This window comes from Aotus nancymaae, unplaced genomic scaffold (genome assembly GCF_030222135.1).
Source record: "Aotus nancymaae isolate 86718 unplaced genomic scaffold, 86718_ANA_hifiasm-v0.15.2.pri h1tg000014l, whole genome shotgun sequence".
NCBI lineage: Eukaryota > Metazoa > Chordata > Mammalia > Primates > Aotidae > Aotus > Aotus nancymaae.
In genome coordinates, this window is record NW_026988425.1 from 15,707,967 (window position 1) to 15,714,979 (window position 7,013).

Genomic DNA, 7,013 nt, shown 5'->3' on the forward strand with positions numbered 1-7,013 from the left:
GTCACATTTAAATCCCAATCGAATTCAGCACAGGACTTCTATTCACAGTACTGAATAGAAGTTGTGGAATGATGATGACCATTCTAGGTGTATTCTATAGTTCATTTGGCACAGAGCTCTTTGCTAAGATCACCATGTACTTTTCTCAGGTGTCTCTAGGACTGATATCAGTCTCTTTCGTTGAATTCTGATTTCAGTGGCAGGTGCGATGGATAGTTTTATTTCAATCTGGATAACTTCATGCTGATGATGCCCCACCTCAAGCATGCACAGGATATTTTTTCTCACCCATCATCAGCCTCATCATCATTTCTTTGCAGGTATCATTTCTTCTCACACACCACAGAAGCCTGCTCAGCTAGCTGGCACACAAATGTAAGAGTTGGATTAAAGTCATGAGGGAAATCGCTCAACCAACAGGAGACTGGAGTCATTGGGCAAATATGCATGCCTCCCCAGTTCAGATAAGCAACTTGGTAATTATTTTATACATTTCTCTTGAAATATCAGTGACACTTAACCTCAGCTGCCTACAGTGATAATTTAGATAATGTACCCATTTGTCAACTTTTTACTTTTCCTATTTCATTCTCCCCTCTCCCTCATTCCTGATTCCTGGGATTACCTTGCACATGAATTATCTGCTCATAACTCCTTGTCTCAGGCTCTGCTATAGGGGAACTAAAAATCAAACAGTACTCTCTAAAATTGCAAGTATCGTAAAACATATAGTCCCAGATAATGCTTCACGTAGAATATAATACTTTTTAATCAATGGAAACAGTGTAAGATCCTGCTAAGAAGGAAAAGCTTGGGTCAAAATAGCATATCCACTGCCGATGCCTGCTTTCCATTTGGATACAAATTTAGAAATGACAGAAAAGAGATCCTTTGTTTATGCAGCCATAAAAAGAATGAAATCAGTGCTTTGCTGCAACATAGATGGAGCTGGGAGTCATTATCTTAAGTGAACTAGTTCAGAAGCAGAAAATCAAATATTGTGTGTCCTCACTCATAAGTGGGAAATAAACAATGAGTATACATGTATATAAAAATGAAAATAAATAGACACTAAGGACACCAAAAGCTGGAGGGAAGGAGGAGGATGGGGATTGAAAGATTACTTACTGGATAAAATCTCAATATTGGGTAATGGGTACATTAGAAGCCCAATTACCACATATACCCATGTAGCAAACATGCACATGTACCCCCCTTGAATCTAAATTTAAGAAAAAAGAATTCCATTGATGGATCAAATTTTGGAGAAATCTTTGATCAACAGAGATAAACAAGTGTGATGGCACCACAGCCAATATCATATGTTAAAGGTCAGGGGACTTTCACAGAAGCTCTAAGCCCAGAAGTAAGAGGGACAAAGAGCAGGAAGGGAAAAGACAGTAATTTTCTGCGCAATCATTTTGGTAAACCACAGGAGCAGCTAAGAAGTCTAGCCCTAACCAACAAAATGGGAAAAAATTTTTGCAGTCTACCCATCTGACAAAGGGCTAATATCTAGAATCTACAAAGAACTAAAACAGATTTACAGGAAAAAAAACAAGCCCATTCAAAAGTGGGCAAAGGATATGAACAGACACTTTTCAAAAGAAGACATACATGAGGCCAAGAAATATGAAAAAATGCTAATCATCAGTGGTCATTAGAGAAATGCAAATCAAAACCACATTGAGATACCACCTCATGCTAGTTAGAATGGAGATCATTAAAAAATCTGGAGAAAAAAGATGCTGGAGAGGATGTGGAAAAATAGGAACACTTTTACACTGTTGGTGGGAGTACAAATTAGTGCAACCATTGCAGAAGACAGTGTGGCGATTCCTCAAGGACCTAGAAATAGAAATTCATTTGACCCAGCAGTCCCATTACTGGGTATATACCCAAAGAATTATAAATCATTCTATTATAAAGGCACATGCACATATATGTTCATTGTGGCAGTGTTTACAATAGCAAAGACCTGGAACCAACACAAATGTCCATCAACAATAGACTGGATAAAGAAAATGTGGCACATATACAACATGGAACACTACGCAGCCATGAAAAAAGATGAGTTTGTGTCCTTCATAAGGATATGGATGAATCTGGAAACCATAATTCTCAGCAAACTGACACAAGAACAGAAAATCAAACACCGCATGTTCTCACTCATAGGCAGGTGTTGAACAATTAGAACACATGGACACAGGGAGGGCAGCATCACACAATGGGGTCAGTTTTGGGGGGACTAGGAGAGGCAAAGGGGGGATGGGGAGGGTGGGGAGGGATAACATGGGGAGAAATACCAGATATAGGTGATGGGGGGAGGAAGGTAGCAAAGCACTTTGTCATGTATGTACCTACGCAACAATCCTGCATGATCTGCACATGTATCCCAGAACCTAAAGTACAATTTAAAATAAAAAGAAGTCTAGCCCTTGTCCCTCCCATCCCCCATCTTTAGCTTATAACTAATATTATGGCAGACACAAGGGTTCTAGAGCAGTTAGTAGGGCACTAGATCCAGAGACTCTGAAAAATGTCGACATGTGACATGTTTGAGGACACCCATAGAAGATAGAGACCTTTCACTCCAGGTGATGAGGTACTGGCACAACCAAGCAGAATGACATCCTCCTTCTTAAGGGGATCTTATATTGTTTCTGTTGATAAAAAGTAGAATATGGCTCACTGCCACCACCCCACGGACCATGTCCCTCCACCACTCTGCAGCCATGCTCTGCTGTGGATCGCAATGCAAGAAGAGATCGCTGCACTCCTCATTGACAATGGCTCCAGCACGTGTAAAGTTGGCTTTGCTGGAGACAATGTCCCCCAAGCGTGTTCCCCTCCATCGTCTGGTGGCCCCAGCACAAGGGCGTGATGGTGGGCATGGGCCAGAAGGACTCCTATGTGGGCAGCAAAGCCCAGCAAGCATGACATCCTGACCCTGAAGTACCCCATCCAGCAAGGCATCATCACTAACTGGGATGACATGGAGAAGATCTGGCACCACATCTTCTGCAATGAGCTGCACGTGGCCCCGGAGAAGCATACGGTGCTGCTGAGGTTCTGAACCTCAAGGCCAACAGAGAGAAGATGACTCAGATCATGTCTGAGACCTTCAACACCCTGGCCATGCTGTCCCTCTACACCTCTGGGCACACCACTGGCACTGTCATGGAGTCTGGAGACGGGGTCACCCACATGGTGCCCATCTACAAGGACTACACCATCCCCAACGCAATCCTGCCTCTGGACCTGGCTGGCCGGGACCTGACCGACTACCACATGAAGATCCTCACTGAGGGCAGCCACTGCTTCACCACTGCTGAGCAGGAGATCATGCGCAACATCAAGGAGAAGCTGTGCTAGGTCGCCCTGGACTTCGAGCAGGAGATGGCCACTGCCACATCCTCCTCCTCCCTGGAGAGCTATAAGCTGTCCGGTGGCCAGGTCATCACCATCAACAATGAGCAGTTCCAGTGTCTGGAGGCACTGTGCCAGCCTTCCTTCCTGGGCATGGAATCTTGTGGCATCCAGGAGACCACCTTCGACTCCATCATGAAGTGTGATGTGGACATCTGCAAAGACCTGTACACCAACATGATGCTGTTCAGTGACACCACCATGTAGCCGGGTATCACCCACAGTATGCAGAAGGAGATAATTGCCCTGGCACCCAGCATCATGAAGATCAACATCATCGCACTCCCAGAGTTCAAGTACTTGGTGTGGACCAGTGGCTCCATCATGGCCTCACTGTCCACCTTCCAGCAGATGTGGATTAGGAAGCAGGAGAGTACCAGGAGTCAGTCCCCTCCATTGTCCACCATAAATGCTTCTAAATGAGCAAAAAACAGATGCATAGCATTTGCTGCATGGGTTAATTCAGAAGTATAAATTTGCCCCTGGCAAGTACATACACCTCATTCTAGCCTCACAAAACTAGAATAAGCCTTTGAAAAGAAATTTGTCCTTGAAGTTTGTATCTTATATCAGCACTGGATTGTAGAACTTGTTGCTGATTTTGACCTTATAATTAAGTTAACTGTTCCCCTTGGTATTTGTTTAATACTCTGTACATATTTTTGATTTCAACCCTTAGTACATGTGGCTTGCTCACTTCATGGCTGAGGTAAGGACATGCTTGTGAAGACAAGCTTGTGGCTTGGTGAGTCTGCACGTCCAGCAGTCTCTGATCTGTGCAGGGCATTAATTTGTCAAGGCTTTGTGTTCTGGGAATTCTCTAGAGTCTGGCAAAGGCTCCTGCACCAGTAGTTTCTGTCCTAACTGTCTGTCAGGGTTGGAAAAGTCCAAGCCATAGGACCCCGTTTCCTTTCTTAGCTGATGTTTTCCTGCCAGAACACCATGGGCTGTTACTTGCCTCAAGCTGGAAGCAGTTTGCATTTAAACCTGTAAATGTATTCATCCTTTTAATTTATGTAGGGTTTTTTTTTGTATGAAATTGTTGATTCTTTAAAGAGATGACAACAAATTTTGGTTTTCTACTGTTATGTGAAAACATTAGTTCCCAACAACACATTATTGTGTAACGAAAAAATAAAAGCACAGCCGTTAAAAAAAAAAAAGGAGAATATTCTCCAGAAAGTATAGAATGGGACTATTTATTAATGTTAACTGTAAGATACCTGCAATTTTAAAGAGTACTGTCTGATTTTGAATTCCCCAATAGCAGAGCCTGAGACAAGGAGTTAGGAGCAAGTAATTTATTTGGAAGGTAATCCTGGGAATCAGGAATGAGAGTGAAGGGAGAATGAAATAGGGAAGGATGAAAACTTGACAAAAGGGTACATTGTTCAGGTCATCATTGCAGGCAGTGGGGATTTGATTTCACTGATATTTCAAGAGAACTGTATAAAATACCTCCTGAGTTGTGTATCTGAATAGGAGAAGCATGGAAATTTGGCCAATGACTCCAGTCTCCTGTTGGTTGAGGCGTTTCCCTCAGAGACAAGGAACTTGCACAACCAAGCAAAAATTATATAGGAGTTGCTCCTCTCACAACAAATGCTGGCAGCAGTTCCCAGGCACATCCATAGACAGGGTGGAGAGAATCTCAAAACTAAAGCACATAACCAAGAATTGCCAAATATTTTAGTCTGTTAATATAGTGAGTCATTAAACTCAGCAAAGGGAAGAACACTCAAGGAAGTAGAATTATTAGCAAATAGAAGAGTATATGAAAGAAATAGAATCATATGATAACTTAGCATGTGACAAAAATAGTATTCAATTTAAGTGATGAATAGATGGCATACTCAATAAATAAGAAAATGTTGGCTGGGCATGGTGGCTCACACTTGTAATCCCAACACTTTGGGAGACCGAGGTGGGTGGGTCACCTGAGATCAGGAGTTGAGTTTGAGACCAGCTTGGCCAACATGGTGAAACCCTGTCTCTATTTTTAAAAATACAAAAATTAGCCAGCCATGGTGGCTCACATCTATAGTCCCAGCTTCTTGGGAGACTGAGGCAGGAGAATTGCTTGAACCTGGGAGATGGAGGTTGAAGTGAGTGGAGATCGAATCACTGCACTCCAGCCTGGGCGACAAAGCAAGACTCCATCTCAAAAAAAGTGAAAGCAAAAGAAAAAGAAAATGTTATTGAGATTGCTTCTTCACTCTTTACAACAAAAAGTAAATTACATAAGAAATAATGCTATTAGAAAAAAAGTTTAATATTTTTCCAGTTTTGGCATGAGAAATATATTTCTAAAAGTGACAGAATCCTAAAATCTATAATGAGAAATATTAAATATAAATTATTAAATCTACTGCAATAAAATTAAAAACATAGCAAAAAGATATGCAAAAGTGGGAAAATACTGCAATGCGTCTGGCAGAAAAAGAGCTAATCATTTTAAATATGTCTGCAAATCAGTAAGAAATGACTGGTAATCCAACAGACAAATAGGCAAATAATATTGAGAATGTATATAAAAATTTAAATGACTTATAAACAAGGGTTAAACACCAATAAACTTCAAAACCCTCATTCATAAACAGAAAAGCAAAATAAACAATGAGTCACAATTTCATTTTTTGAAAATTACTTTTTAATTTTTGTTTTATTTTATTTATAATTTCAACTTTTATTGTAGATTCAGGGGTTACATGTGCAATCTCATTACCTAGGTGTATTGCTTGATGCTGAGGTTTGGGGCATGGTAGATTCCCTCACCAGGTACTGAGCATAATACTCAATAGTTAGTTTTTCAACACTTGCACCCCTTCTGGACTATTGAGAATTCCCCAGTCTATTGTTGCCATCTTTATTTCTGTGAGAACCCATTGTTTAGTTCCCACTTACAAGAGACAACATGTGATATGTGGTTTTCTGTCTCTACATTAATTAGTTTAGGATTATGGTCTCCAGCTGCATCCATGTTGCTCCAAGGACATGATTTTATTTCTTTTCATGGCTGTATAGAATTCCATAGTGTGGAATTATGTTGCTTGAGTTCCTGATTTATTCTGGTTATTAATCTCCTGTCAGACGGGTAGTTTGCAGATATTTTTCTCTCGTTCTGTGAGTTATCTCTTCACTTAGTTGACTGTATCATTGCTTTGCAGACACTTTTAATTTTATGTCATCACATTTGTCCATGTTTGCTTTGGTTGCCTATGCTTGTGGGGTATTGCTCAAGAAATTTTTGCCTAGACCAACGTCCTGGAAATTCTCCCCAAAGTTTTCTTGCAGTAGTTTAATGGTTTGAGGTTATAGATTTAAGTCCTTAATCCATTTTGATCTGATTTTTGTGTATGGCTAGAGATAGTGGTCAAGTTTCATTCTTCTGCATTTGGATATCTCATTTTCCTAGCACCATTTATTGAAGACTATCTTTTCCCCACCGTATGTTTGTGGCACCTTTGTCAAAAACAAGTTCACTATAAATGTGTGGATTTGGATCTGTATTCTCTATTCTGGTCTGTTGGTCTATTTGTCTGTTTTTATGGCAGTGCCATGCTGTTTGGGTTACTATAGCTCTG

At 40.8% G+C, this 7,013-nt stretch overlaps 1 pseudogene; it reads left to right on the forward strand.

The window, feature by feature from the left end:
• The first annotated feature begins 2,755 nt into the window (after positions 1–2,755).
• On the forward strand, positions 2,756–3,848 carry LOC105732979 (actin, cytoplasmic 2-like; annotated as a pseudogene).
• Positions 3,849–7,013: the final 3,165 nt, after the last annotated feature.